The sequence below is a fragment of the Scardinius erythrophthalmus genome (assembly GCF_964197995.2).
Source record: "Scardinius erythrophthalmus genome assembly, chromosome: 10".
Classification (NCBI taxonomy): Eukaryota; Metazoa; Chordata; class Actinopteri; order Cypriniformes; family Leuciscidae; genus Scardinius; species Scardinius erythrophthalmus.
This window is the reverse complement of record NC_138230.1, coordinates 33,467,689-33,482,722: the sequence shown is the minus strand read 5'-3', so window position 1 is coordinate 33,482,722 and position 15,034 is coordinate 33,467,689.

Genomic DNA, 15,034 nt, shown 5'->3' with positions numbered 1-15,034 from the left:
AAAATGCTTTGACAATCTGACACTTTAAAATCCAAGCATCATTTGTATTAATAAAAGGATGCATAATCCTCGCTTTGCATTAACAAGCAGCTTAAAGAGCTCCGACTAAATGTGAGGAAGTTCTTCACAGAACTTTTTCCGCCTTATGTTACATTTTATGCTGAATATCGCTAATTGTTTTGCACTGCCAGTATGGAAATATTGAACGTTTCTTGGCAAAATGGTCCTATCTAATATATGCTCTGTGAGTTTCCTCTCCTTGGCTGGTCTAATTAGCGCCAATGGAGGTGTTGTCAGCCCACCTCCATCTCTGCAGATTGCAGCAGCTGTTTTAATTCCAGCGAGAGCAATGCTAAATTTCATTAAGACCCAAAGCCTCCTCATTACATGCAGACAGGTGCAGGAACTGCAGTGGATTCACACCATCATGAGAGACGCCTCCTCTGTATTTCATGTAATGTTTCATTGATGCGCCACATTTTTGTTCTCCCTGCATACGAGATGAAGTTTCTGAAAATCTCACAGCTCAGGGATGTTAGCGAAGCAAAAAGGTCAACCTAACAGCTATGACCAGCAGAATTATCCGCACTGGGGCCGCCGGTTTGTCAGGGATCCTTTATGTTGGGTTGACAGATCCTTCAGCTCAGTAGGGAGATGGACCCATGTTACACCAGGCATGGATGTGCAGGTAATTAAGAGAGCGCTGGAGTCTTGTCATTGACAATATCCAGTGCTGTAGCCTATGTCCATTACTCATAGTAAAGCTCATTACAGAAGCACAGAACTCTGCGTCTTATCACTACATTTCACACTCTATGTATGGAAACGGAGCAAGATAATTAACTCAACAGACCATCTTTCAGCAGGAAATATGGATTGATATAAAAAGAAGCCAATATGTGGAACTCTGACATTTAATGAGTCACCATGGTAGTTATATACAGTACATGAACATATAGCTCATGATGTTTGATTTCCACTGATGACTTTCCAAGAAAGTCATTGGAGCACTGTAAGCCCTAATAAGTTTGCAGAACTCAAAGATTAAGTTAGTAAACCTTAATTTTGCAATTCAAAATAATGTAATTTAATTGAAATATTGACTCCAATCTGGATTACGTAATCAGATTCCAAAAATGAAGTTCTTGCAATTAAATTATATTGCATTTTAAAATCAGACTAGTTACTTTTTTATTGATTACATGATTACACAATGGCATAAACCATTTATAATTGATTGATTCTCCCTAATTCTTCTTTGTCATGTTTTACATTTTTTTCTTTCTAAAAAAATATTATTTACATTCAGAAAGTCTTCTAGTTTTGTCAAATTGCACACACAGACCAGACATTATATAATTAAATGGAAAATTTAGAGGCGATAAACCATTTGACCACCGGATTTACAGAAATCATTTCACTTTTAAGGAGTGTTTTCTCAACATTGCATATCGAATCAACTCCTGACGAAAATTTGAATTAGTTTTTGAATTATCACTCAGTCATTTAACTTTGTATAGCTATGTCTTTGGAAGGCATTTTCTTTCTTTTTTTATTATATGTTTTACTATTCAAAAACTATTTATATTTTAATTTAAATTTTTAGGATTTATTTAATTATTAGCTTTTGATTAAACTCACAAACCCCCTGTCATTCACAAACCCCAGTACTTAATGTAATATTTAATGCACATCATGTTGTTGATAACAAAGAATGTATATGAATATTATTTCTTTCTCTTTGTACTTTTTATCAATATAGTACAATATTATCCTATTCAATGTGATAAACGAGTTAGGTAAACATTTATCAAAAAGTAGTCAAATTATATTACGTAAAATGTGTTATATAATGGATTATGTTACTAACTACGATTCTTGTCAAGTACTTTGGAATCAGTAACGGACTACAATTTGTACGTATACACTGGCTAGCTCATACTAGTGATGGGTTGATCATGAACATTTTGTTCATTTTGAATGAATCTTTTATATGACTCAGGAATAACAAGTTGTCTCAAGTTTTGTTCGTTTGTAACTATAACGTGAAAATGGTTCTTTACAGGAAACGGAGATTATTATTTCATCTCCCGAGTGCGGTTTGAGTAATTTTTTTTCATTTGTCACATAACATGACAGCCGCATATATTCTGTATCGGATTAAGAAATGAGTACATAATTCCCAACCGTCTTTACAAAAAATATTTCTGTCATGACAACTCTCGGAGAGATTGGCATGGTAATGGATATGGCAATGTTAATGTATTTGGTCTTGGTGGAATAAATCTGCTGCTGCTGTTGATTATTGCTGCTACTACACATATTGGATACATGAAATAACCCCATAGTAGATCTATACAGGTGGAGCTGGGGACGGAGGAGGGTTTCTGAAAGCACGCTAGAGACTGCTAACAGCAACACTACCGGTATTTGAATGTTGAGCAGCGAGCTCATTGGCTGCTGGTGCCACAGCAACCAATCAGCTGCGCTATGAAGATAACGATGTGATCGCTAACAAATACGAGTTAAGGACCTATCAGCCTGCGCCATCTAGAGTTTAATGACAGAACTTTGTATTTATTACATGTCTTTGATATGATGATTCCTAAATAAATGCAACATTACATACAGATATTAGCGGTCACGTGACAAATGAACAAAAGCGACTCAAACTGGAGGAGAGACTAGAGGTGAACTAATCATTTTGAATTTGATTGAATCTGTCACTTGACAAAAGAAAGAACAACTCTGACAGGAAGACTTGGGAGGTGAACTAATCCTTTCTGTTTCCTGTACAGACTCACAAACTATGTGGCCTTCACGTGACAAAGTATAACTAGGACCAGTTTCTCATCATTTCTCATTGGCTAAAAAATATATATTTATATATCTTTCTTTTTTATGAAAATGATCAAAATTTGAGTAAGTAGACGTGTTGGGGGAATCTGGCTATTTGAAATGTAACCTTTAATTTAATTCTGCTCAAATGAACGAAATGATTTGAATAAAGATGTGTTCATTTTGCTGAATGAGATTCAGAGATCCAAGTCAGTAAAATTATCTGATATTCCCATAACTAACTCATACCATTTTATTATATTGGAAAACAAATATTTTGCGGTTAACTGCAGTGCACTTGCATGTGCTAATGTAACTAGCAAAAAGACTATCTAAACACTTGCATGTATATAGTCAAGTAGCATTTATAGGCTTAAGGTTTTGATTAAGGTATTTCAAACCGCAGACTGTACTCCTTATAACTGCAACATGACAGATATATATAAATCCACTATAAATCCCAACATAACAGAACATTAAACATGAACACATCTTTCCATATATTAATCTTGTGCAAAACCACACACACATACACACACACGATTATCTTTGTGGGGACTCTCTATAGACGTAATGGTTTTTATACTGTACAAACTGTATATCATATCCCTTTACACTAACCCTACCCCTAAACCTACCCATCACAGAAAACTTGCAGAATTTTTACATTTTCAAAAAAAAACTCATGCTGTATGATTTATAAGCTTGTTCCCTCATGGGGACCTCAATTTAGGTCCCCACGGTGACACGAGTCCCCATGAGATTTAAAAACATGCGCGCACACGCACACACACACACACACACACACACACACACACACAAACACACACACACACACACACACACACACAAACACAAACAATTAATTTCAACATTCTCCTTATAAAGCATGCTGGGAACTAGAAATCTGTTGCAACCCATTCAGTTTAAGTTCAGTTTAAAATAATCAGTAATTGAGATTACATAACTTTTTTTCTTTTAATTAATATTTGATTGAAATGAACTCAGTTTATTTAGTTAATTTCACTGTTCGGTTTTACAGTGAGGAGAGGCCAAGAGGGAGAGAAAGTCCGATCGCTACATGCTCTCCCAAAAATGGAAAAAGTTTAGCTGAGGTTATGGAGAGGAACGGGCAAGGTGCCCAATAAAAGTGTAATTTATGCAGCTGCGTTCGGTACAGTTAAGGCCTCCGCACAAAGATGCCCTGTTCTAGGGTCGCCCATAAATTGGGGGTCTATGAATGGCTAGCTGTGCAGGACTATCAGGGCCCTTTCTCTGTCGCTCCTCCAGAGGGGAGAGTCTGAAAGCTATTTCCCCCCGTTAACCCAGCTGATTTGTGGGACGCTAATGGCCAATGTTGACGCAGACCTCACTGCTCTTTTTTTTCCCACTCGTGGCGTCTCCTGGAGGGAATATCATGCCACTTTATCACATCGTTCCCACAGAGGCTGGAAACTCAAGGCCTGTGTGTTGGATAAGGCCCGTTCTGCTCGCATCCACACTGGGTTAGATTAGACACGCTGTCATCATTCTGCCAACACTGAGATGTAGTGTATCCTCCAGACGAGGAGGACACGGTCATCACGGTCATCACAGGGAGGGTCACTGTCAGAGACATGTACTGTAGGTAAGACATCCCTGAAGAATCATGGGGGAGAGTGAAAGATATTCTTTCCAGTAAATGTGTTTGTGTGGCATGTTAACCCTTGGAGCAGCAGGCCTAAGCATGCACTACAAAAAAATAATTTTCTTAATTATTCATTACTTTTTTGTCTTTTTTCCATTCTTGAGTTCAACTGAAAAGCAAAAATGCATAAGTATGACAGTGTTTTAGTGCCATGTTAAAATAGAAAAGGATGCTTTGAGGAATGAAGACATAACGTTTTAAAAAATAATCTCATTATAGGCCTTTTATGAAAATGAAGTCACAAAGTTTAGAGAATAAAACACATAATATTAGATTAACATTAGCGAACCTTCACAAATAACGTATGGAAATTGTGGAAAAAAATATAAATGTAGCATTATGAGATCAAAATCCAAATAGTACCAAATGCAATATAATGACAATAAAGTCATTCATATGAGATTAAAATTATAATATTATGACAATAAAGTCAGTTTATAACATAAGTTCTTCTAAAAAAGGCTTAATGTTGCTACTAAAACAAATTTGCTTGTAATATTATGGTTTTATTCTCAAAACTGTATTACTTTATTCTTATAAATTGCCTATTATGAATATAAATCTAATTAACATAAACATTATGATTTTATCCACATAATGTTACCTCTCGTGGCAGATTTTTTAACATGGCACTAAAACGTTTGTGTGTGTGTGTGTGTGTGTGTGTGTGTGTGTGTGTGTGTGTGTGTGTGTGTGTGTGTGTGTGTGTGTGTGTGTGTGTGTGTGTGTGTGTGTGTGTGTGTGTGTGTGTGTGTGTGTGTGTGTGTGTGTGTGTGTGTCCTACAACAGCAAAATATTCCAAATCACAACGACACTGACCAAGCAAATAAATATACTGAACAAAAGGATAAAAATGACAAATTATTTCCATGTTTTGGCCACAAAATTATGTTTTATTAAGCACAGAAAAACTAAATACAAATAGTGAGTTCATTCATTGCCACTGTAATTAACAAAGTCATATTGTTTAATTGGCTCATATGAAAAGAGTTAAATAATGCTTTGTTAACAACGTATCAGCTGCAAATAGTTATCACGTTAGATTAGGTCACAGAAAATGAGAAAATTACATTAATTAAGTGCTTTAAACATTAACTAAGATTAATAAATGCTGTAGAACTATTGTTCATTGTTAGTTCATAGTGTTTAACTAATGGTAACAAATGAAAACTTTGTCTTGAATTATCTTCCACCTCCCAATCTACCCAATTGGCTTTTTTTTTTTTTTTACTAGATTAATGCTGAAAATGAGAACTAAAAAAAAAAACTGGTTTCCTTAATATATTTTGCAAGTAAATGTGCCTTGTTGTATGAGTGTTTATATATTTTTACTGGAAAAAAGTTCTGAGTAATAAATAATTTTAGCAGTGCACTGGGTATGAAGACCACATCAGGTAGAAGTTTAAGTGCATTTAAATATTTATCGGTGGGAAAGTGCCTTGAATAAGCACCTCCAATTAGCCCTGGTCAGTGGGCCTGCAGCACAGTGGGACTCTCTGAATGTTTTATTGTAGGCTGATGCATTCAGCAGCGTCAGTGTTTGTCATTACCGGCTCACGCGGTGACCACAACAGGGCCCGGGCCTCAGCAGAGAGCCGCCGAAACCCACATCTGCTGGAGCACACTCATCAATACCACATCTGCAGCATGGCCAACGTTAACCTCTTGGTGAATGCATTTTTGTTGTCAAGTCACATCAGATTTATTAACACAGAGCTTTATACAATACAGATTGTTTCGACAGACTCTTGCAGAGATGCATTACTGAGCTTCATGACCTAATGTGGATTCACAGGGTCAAGAACCAAGCTAAATTTTGCTGCATAAGTTTTCACCACATTGATATAAAGCCTCGGCATCCCAGCATCCCACGCTGTTGCAGCCGAGCCCATTACATCTGACACAAAGTTGTTTTTTTGCCACACGTTTTGACATTTTTTTCTTGGGAATGATAAAAAATGAATGATGACCTCAATAGTCTTTAACATCTGCGTGAAGATCAATACGGTGTGGGTGAGTTGGTTAGGGGGCCTCCAGAGGTTAGGGGGAGATGGAGGGGGGGTCTTCTCCGAGATGTGCTCCCCTTGTACACAAGCTGCCGGATTCTCTAAGTATCGTGTTTAATTGGAGGCCCGGGCCGGGGCTGGCAGACGGGGTGCTGAGCAGGGCTGTCAGTGCCGAGTGGTACGGCAGGGCGGCAGCAAAGCTGGAGCTCCTCTCCATAGAGAGCCCGGGAGTCCCATACATTATTGATTGCTCCTGAGATAAAAGAGGATGCTATGCCGTGCACCCTGATTCTCAGGGAGGAAAATGAAAAAGGGAGACATGGGGAGGGAGAGAGAGAGTGAGAGTGATGCCCTGGCTTCCAGCGCAGTGTCGAGGAAGAAAAACAAGACCTTGAGAGTTTGATTCTTTTCCTTTTACATTGTTAGAGTATCAAAGTACTTCTAATTTTCATTATTCATAGGTAGGCTCATCACAAATGGGTATTCTTTCACAATGCTGCATCTTTTTAAGAGCTTCTTGTACATACATACCACAAAAGAATAGCAATTCTCACAAGAATTCTTAGGCATAATGAAGAATTGCAAGCGTTTGGTTGTGAAAAGAAACAGCAAAACAGTAACCGTAAATCACACGACTAGGGTCTGGAATTGACTTTTCCATTGATTTCAGGGGCATTTTTATAATCACCTTATTAATTGTATCTGTGTAAACTGTTGTTTATTTTATTAGTAAGAACCAATCTTTTTACACATCCACCTGTCCTTGGTGTGAAGGGGCCTTTATTCAAACTGGGAATAAATTATAAACAGAAAGCGAACAAATAACACTGAAGTGGTCCATGACTTCTGAGTGTAGTGTGAGTTATGCACTCTTGCAAAAACTCCCATTGTAATCACTGAAGATGTCTATAATGCAAAATTAATCTCTTACTTACATCATACTTGTTGTAGTTGATGATAGAATTCGCCTGAGCTCAGAATCCGTTTTCAGCATTGATGACTAATCGAATGGACTCTGGGATTTCGCACACTGTAACGAACTCTGGGATTTCAGTAGAATTTTGAAGGGATGATTTCTTCCTTCTTCGCCTCCTCTTTTGAGCTGGGTTCAGTATGGTCTTCAACCGGGAGAATGTGGAGGATTCTCGAGCTGGAATGAACTCTGGAGCGGCTGAGATGGTCCCAATGTTAAGGGATGTGGAGGGTTTGGTTGCAGGTTTCGGGTGAGTTGGAGTGCCCAAATGCTTTTGGATGGGATTGGATGAGGGTTGTAAAGGTTCTCTTTAACTTTTTCCACCAAGAAATTAGAACCATTTAGCCAAAGGATGAAATTACTGGAATTGGCTAATGGTGTATCAAAATGACCAGAAGACAGGAACCAAATGACTTCATCATCCAGTCCCCTCTGAAAGCAGGCATTAAGTGTGGTGTTGCTCCAACTCACCTGGTGGAAAACTCTAAAAACTCCTCCACATACCGCTCCAGAGGACGGCCATCTTGCCGGAGGCAGAGGAAATAATATTCAGTTATTTCTGTTCTTCAGTCTTGCATTTTGTCACGGATTAGGTGGCTGTAAACAAGCACACGAGGAATGAAATACTATGAGACTTTAATCCAATACTTAAACAAGAAAATTTAAAAACACATATCACAGAGAACTGAAATAATGCAAGACAAGGAACAGACTGAAACAGAGGGCTTAAATACACAGCTAACAAGAACTAACGAGACTAATTAACCAGGCACACCTGAATTGAAACTCAAATCAATATGTAACTATGGTGACAAACAGGCAGGGGAAACTGAGGATGAAAGAACCAATTAACACACTGACAGCAAAACACAAGACTAGAAATACAGACATGAATGAAAACAAACATAAAACGTGACAGTACCCTCACAGAAGGCGCGTTCTCGTGCCATATCACATCCATGGGACAGTCCTGGAGGCTGCCGAGGGCGTGGCTTAGAACAGGACCCCTCCAGGGCGGCTCAGGCAACTATGGGGACCAGGGAGGCACCAGCCCTCGTGGCATTGCAGAGGAAGCCAGGATCGGCCACTATGGGAGGAGTTATGGGTTTATGCACAGGAGAGGGCTCAGGAATGGGCTCATGGGCTCATGGCCTGGAGTCATTTCTGGACTCTGGTCAGGGGCTGGAGCCATCACTGGACTCTGGTCAGGGGCTGGGGCTGGAGCAGTCGTGTGTGCAGCCCACACACACCAATTGGCCATGACCATAATGGTCAATGCTGCATTCTCAGGCACTGACTCAAAAACTGGAAAGACCTCTGGTATTCCCTTCACTTGAAGGAATTTTGCACACTGGAACGAATGGGGAAATTTCTCTCCTTGGAGTGGACTCGGGAATTTTGCACATTGGAACGGACTCTGGGATTTCACATACTGGAATGCACTCAGGGATTTCGGACACTGGAGCGGACTTGGGGATTTCGCACACTGGAACGGACTCGGGGATTTCGCACACTGAAACAGACTCAGGGATTTCGCACACTGGAACGGACTCAGGGATTTCGCACACTGGAACGGACTCGGGGATTTCGCACACTGGAACGGACTCAGGGATTTCGCACACTGGAACGGACTCGGGTGATTTCGCACACTGGAACGGACTCGGGTGATTTCGCACACTGGAACGGACTCGGGTGATTTCGCACACTGGAACGGACTAGGGGATTTCGCACACTGGAACGGACTAGGGGATTTCGCACACTGGAACGGACTAGGGGATTTCGCACACTGGAACAGACTAGGGGATTTCGCACACTGGAACGGACTTTAATCCAATACTTAAACAAGAAAACGTACAACCACACATCACAAAGAAATTAAATAATGCAAGACAAGGAACAGACTGAAACAAAGTGCTTAAATACACAGTAAACAAGAGGAACTAACGAGACTAATTAAGGAGACACACCTGAACTGAAACTCAAATCAATCTGTAACTATGGTGACAAACAGAAAATGGAAACTGAGGATGACAGAACCAATTAACACACTGACAGCAAAACACAAGACTAGAAATACATTCCACAAGAAACGTGTCAGAAGTTGTCCAAAACGTAACACTGCACCAGCAGGCACTTCTAGATACAGAAATACAGACATGAATGAAAACAAACATAAAACGTGACACAGTAATTATGAGTGAAACATCACATCATCAGTGTGTATCAGACAATGCCACCCTACAGAATAAAGATGAATGCAGAAAAAACAACAACAACAACAAAAAACATATACTTACACTATTACATACCTCGGGTCACTAGCGACCCTATACACATTTGACAAAAAAAATAAAAAATATTAGAAAGCAGATGTTCTTTTATAAAACATTTTCTTGCTATATTGTTGACAATGAATAGATTGAGGAATATTAAGAAGGAAATAAAAAAAAATTTAAAAAAAGAATGAAGGGGAGGGTAGTGAATGATGTCCCAGGTTGATAAAAACCCAGAGAATATGTTTAAGGGTTAAAACAATCTGTATTGTATATAGAGCTATAGAAATAAAGGTGACTTATTAGATTTAGTTTGATTGAGCAAAGGCAGTTTTTGCCCCTTAACTTGAATTTGGGAAGCATTTTTGTTCCCCCGTTAATTTCCGACCCTGCAACTCGCCCATTGCATCTGTGTGCCAACTGTCACACAAAATATTTATATTAATTCAGGTCAAATTGACCTTACAGCACAACGACCAAGGCAAATGGCACAAAACGCCTTCCACGCTTCACCCAGAGGAGCGTGAATGGTGATCGCTGACACCACCATGATGTGGTGGAGAGACAATAGTACCCTGCAGGACAGTGTGGCTGCTTTGGCCTCTGCCGCTTTTCCCCGGAACCCAGGGGGCCTCCACATCCACCCAGCCCACGGAAGCAGCAGATGTCGGGGCTGCTGTGCCGCGGCACCCCCCGCGCTTGCCCTGGGGCTGTGTGCAGAGAGAGCAGCGTGTGTAGGACACTGGGACAGATGGCAGGGGGTACGGGCAGGGCTGTACAGAGGATGCGAGCTGTCCGCGGTGCCAACACTGGATTCATAGGCATGTATGACATGTTTACCTCTGTGGATTGAAACCTATAAATGTGCCCTTTATTGGTGAAGGGATTTTTTACGCATCTGGACTGTTAATGTGGCACAGCAAACATTTGACTGGTAGAGTCTAAGAAGACTGTTTTTAGGAATTAAATAGTCCTGGGAAAGTGGAAAGAATGTTTGTGGTAGAGTAACAAACAAAAATAATCAACAAACAGCATTTGTTCACATACTGTACATACCACAAGAAACGTGTCAGAAGTTGTCCACTACGTAACACTGCACCAGCAGGCACTTCTAGATGACTAAGTGTGTGTCTCGTGGACAAAACAAAGACGAGAGCTGCTCTGACATGAGCTGTCTGGGATGATAGCGCCATCTAGCGTTTAGGCAATTTGGGACTTTCGCTGGACAAGCGACAGACACAAATGTCCATGTGTGAAATGTAGGCCACAGTGTCCAGAAGAGAGACAGAAAAAGAGAGAAAACAATATGCTTAAGTAACCAGAGATGACAAAAATGCTGAAGGATGAGTGAATATAAACTCTCAAGACTGAGACAACATTAACATTATTAACATTATCTTGGCAATAAGCTTGAATCACACCATATTTCCTACTTATTTATTTATGGTAAAAACTAAATGTGTAGACCAAACTTCCATATTGAATAAAACAAAGCAGACACCCAAATGACATACTAACAGTGACCACAAAAATAATTCCCTTGGGTGTTGTTAAACTAGTACAATTTAACCACACACACACACACACACACACACACACACACACACACACACACACACACACACACACACACACACAAATGCTTTTTTGTTACCTCTGGTTTGTTTGTTTGTTTGTTTGTTTGTTTGTTTGTTTGTTTGTTTGTTTGTTTGTTTTACTGCCAAAAAACCCCAATATATGATTTTTCCCTTGTGATGGACTCCCTTCCTAAAATATAAAGGCAGATATATATCATGTACTGTGCAAATATGTAATTATACACTGAGAAAAATAGTATTATAATAACTAAGTATTATAATACTATAGTTAACAAAGTAATTAATTTTTTATCGTCATTATACAAAAGGCAAAATAAATGATCATGTTTAAAATATTACTTTGTATTAAGTGACCAGTGTATCTTTTTTTCAGTGCAGTATGACAGTTTATTAGTGTTAGATGTAACCCTGAAAAAAAAATACATACATTTGCATACCGGTTTACATAATACAAGTACTGTTCCAAAGCAGTTTTACAGTGAATGGTGCAAGATAAAGGCCACAGTGCTGAGGAGAGTAAACTCTGTAGTAAGATATACAACACAAATGCAAACTATTCATTCATATCTCTACTGATTTCTGACCTGACTTCATAAAGTAGAATGAAGCAGTAATAATGTCAAGTTTGCAAATGTGTTAAAAAATGATCACACTACGCATATTTAATTAACATCTTAGGTTTATACTTTGACGTCCATGATAAATCCATTTTATGGAATATTTTTTGCAGCGCTCTTACATTTTAAAAAAGAACTGTCTCCACCATTTTTATGTTTTAACTTCTAAATTCTGATGGCTTCTCAGCTTCAGTTGCCTCATATAATAGCAAATATTCCTCTGGTTGCACAGAGGACTGTTCACTAACTGTATCATGACCACTTCGTTGTCTGACATCCATTTGACATATAGCTTTTGCATACTATTGCATACTTGGACGCGGGGTTTACCTCAGCCCCCATGAAACAGGCAAGGCTTAGGTTGAGATGACATGTTTTATTCATCGCAACGCCCCATTGTTTGACCATTAAGATGATGTAACATCTCCATTTTGGCACGCAGGCGAACCGTCTGGGTCCCGCTACATCAGGAGACGCGTCTCTTGACTTTTTGAACTCAGTTGGCTTCTCCACACGACGCCAGCCGTGTTAGCGCATCGTATATCACGGGTGAGAGGGAAACGATGGCATTGCCATTGATAGCGTTTATGCATCGCCGCCTCACCGACATAATGAGCACATTATCTGCGCGCTCTAGGACTGCTGCTCGCCCCCGCACTTTAAATATTCACATCCTATGTTTATGGAAAAAGCCAGGTATGAGACAGTTGGTGAAGAAAGACTGCAAAATGACTGCATCGTGTTTTTCTTCATCAATGCATCTAGTGAAAAGAATTGAAGTTAAATGTAGTTCATTATAAATAGACAGCTGTCATTCTGGAGCTTCAGCACCATGGACAGGTCCAACTATCTCTCAAAGGTACCACAGGAATTCTAACACGATTCTTGTGTTCTCCACCTTGTTGGAGCCTACAAGCTGTTTTATTTTATAACCAATCATTTGCTTTGTACAACCAGACAAACAAGCAAATCAGGAAGAATGCTTGGTAAGTCCTTGAATTGTACGTGATTGGCACAAAGACATATTTTTCTTTTCTTTTTTTATTGACCTTTTGTCACACTGGTAAGGAAATATTTAAATCCACACGGAAAATGTCTCTCTGCATGTAAGCCCCTTTTAAAATACTGAATGCCTCTTTTTATCTGCTTGTGTAACCTTGGAAATAACACTTTTGGACTGAAGAAGGAAGAGTGCGTGTTAACATGAACATAACCTGCCATGTGAGGACATCCACTTTTCTAAGCATTCATAGCCACAAAACATATCCAAAGGTTAGCTGTAATGTGCAGGCATAGAACTACTTGATGAGTTTGTGGAATTTCTACAAAAATGTCATTTCCATCACTCAGAGCCTCATAATAGATGTACAACCTTGAACATGGCTTATAGTGTTGCAATGCTAACAAATACTCTGAGAGCACTTAAAACTCCGAGGAATTTTTTTTCCACATCTCTTTCTTTCTATATGGTTCTCAAAGTTAAAGGCAGGGAGCAAAAAGCAATTTTATTTTCTTAATCATTCATAGCTTTAGGCTTAAATAACTTTTAATGTGAATGTGTGTTATTGACATATTCACATTAAATAGGCACATACTGTCACCACGTTATATGTTTTGCGTTCTGACAAACACACATGATACTTTGCCAAGTGAAAGTTAAATTCACCAAACACGTGTGTAATTTAGTAAAATGCCAGTACAATTCTACTAAGACTGTGGTATCATTTTGCATGAAAATAAAAGCCAATGTTCAAACTGATTTTATGGTTTAAAAAAAAAAAAAAAAGATCTACAGGATATTAAAATCACACAGTGTAGCCTATGCTATATGATTTCAGCTATTTACAGATTTCTCATTATACAATATAATCAACATTGATTGACTGATTACCATTGATTAATGATTGATGGCCAAAATGCCCAAATATATCTCTTTTTAATTATGTTTAATTATGTTTACATTCACAAAATTAATTTGAAAGCATCAAGAACTCTGATTTGTTTGTTGTATTCACCATTTGATCCAAGAACATTAGTTCCCTGAAGTTCACCTTGAAATCGACTAATTGTTCTCTGTGGTTGTGCAGGTTGGAAGGCGATCTGTCTAAAAGGTGACTTCATCAAGTACTCATTATTGTTATTATTAATAATATCTTCTTTACGTAGAGTCGCAATTGTAAATAAAACGGGAAAGATACAGTGTAAATGCTGTGGAGATCCGCAGCGCATGCGCATTGTGCGCGCTCCAGCAAATGCAAACTTTGGCTGATGAAGACACGAAAACAAGCAACAAGGATCGATTACTGAATATTCGGTAGTAGCCAAATTTATTTGACCTGTTTTACATTTTAAAATAATGATACATTTGCACAGATAGGTTAGTCTCTCGTTTTGCTTGGCAAGCGCCATATCATTATGAACACGAATAGTCTATAATATGAGCGTGTTATTTAAATGAATTTTAATAGCGACGTATGAGCAATATCCGTTGCCTGTGGCATTTTAATGTACTGTTGCCATTGTGATTTATATAATTACGCTAACTCGTTAAATCCTCTTTATTGACTTGGCGTTTATTGACATGTTTATTGCTGTCTGTCTCCAATATTTCAGCATCTCTGGATCCGCCTGATTTAATCGCTGTAAACGTAACGATTCTGTACAATCCTATTTGCATATAAACGTTTGCTCATAAGACACTGGATTTGATCGTGCAGATATAGATAAGAAAATATATTTGGTGTTCTGAATGTCACGGAAGCAGATCACGTCGTATGATTGATTTGCTGCACAATTATGGTCATAAACATGCAGTAATGAGTCATTCTCATCAGCACTTTGTCATAGATGGGATAATGTAAACATTTATAATATGCCTAGATTCACTGAATCTATTAGCTAGTGTGCAAATAATATAACTAAATAAAGGAATTTAAAGGGAAGTCGATTTATGAAATTTTTGGAATAGCCTACATTCCTCTCGTGCGGTTTAGTCAGCTTAGACTTTTCACGGTTTTGATATGTGAATCCTCTTTATGATCG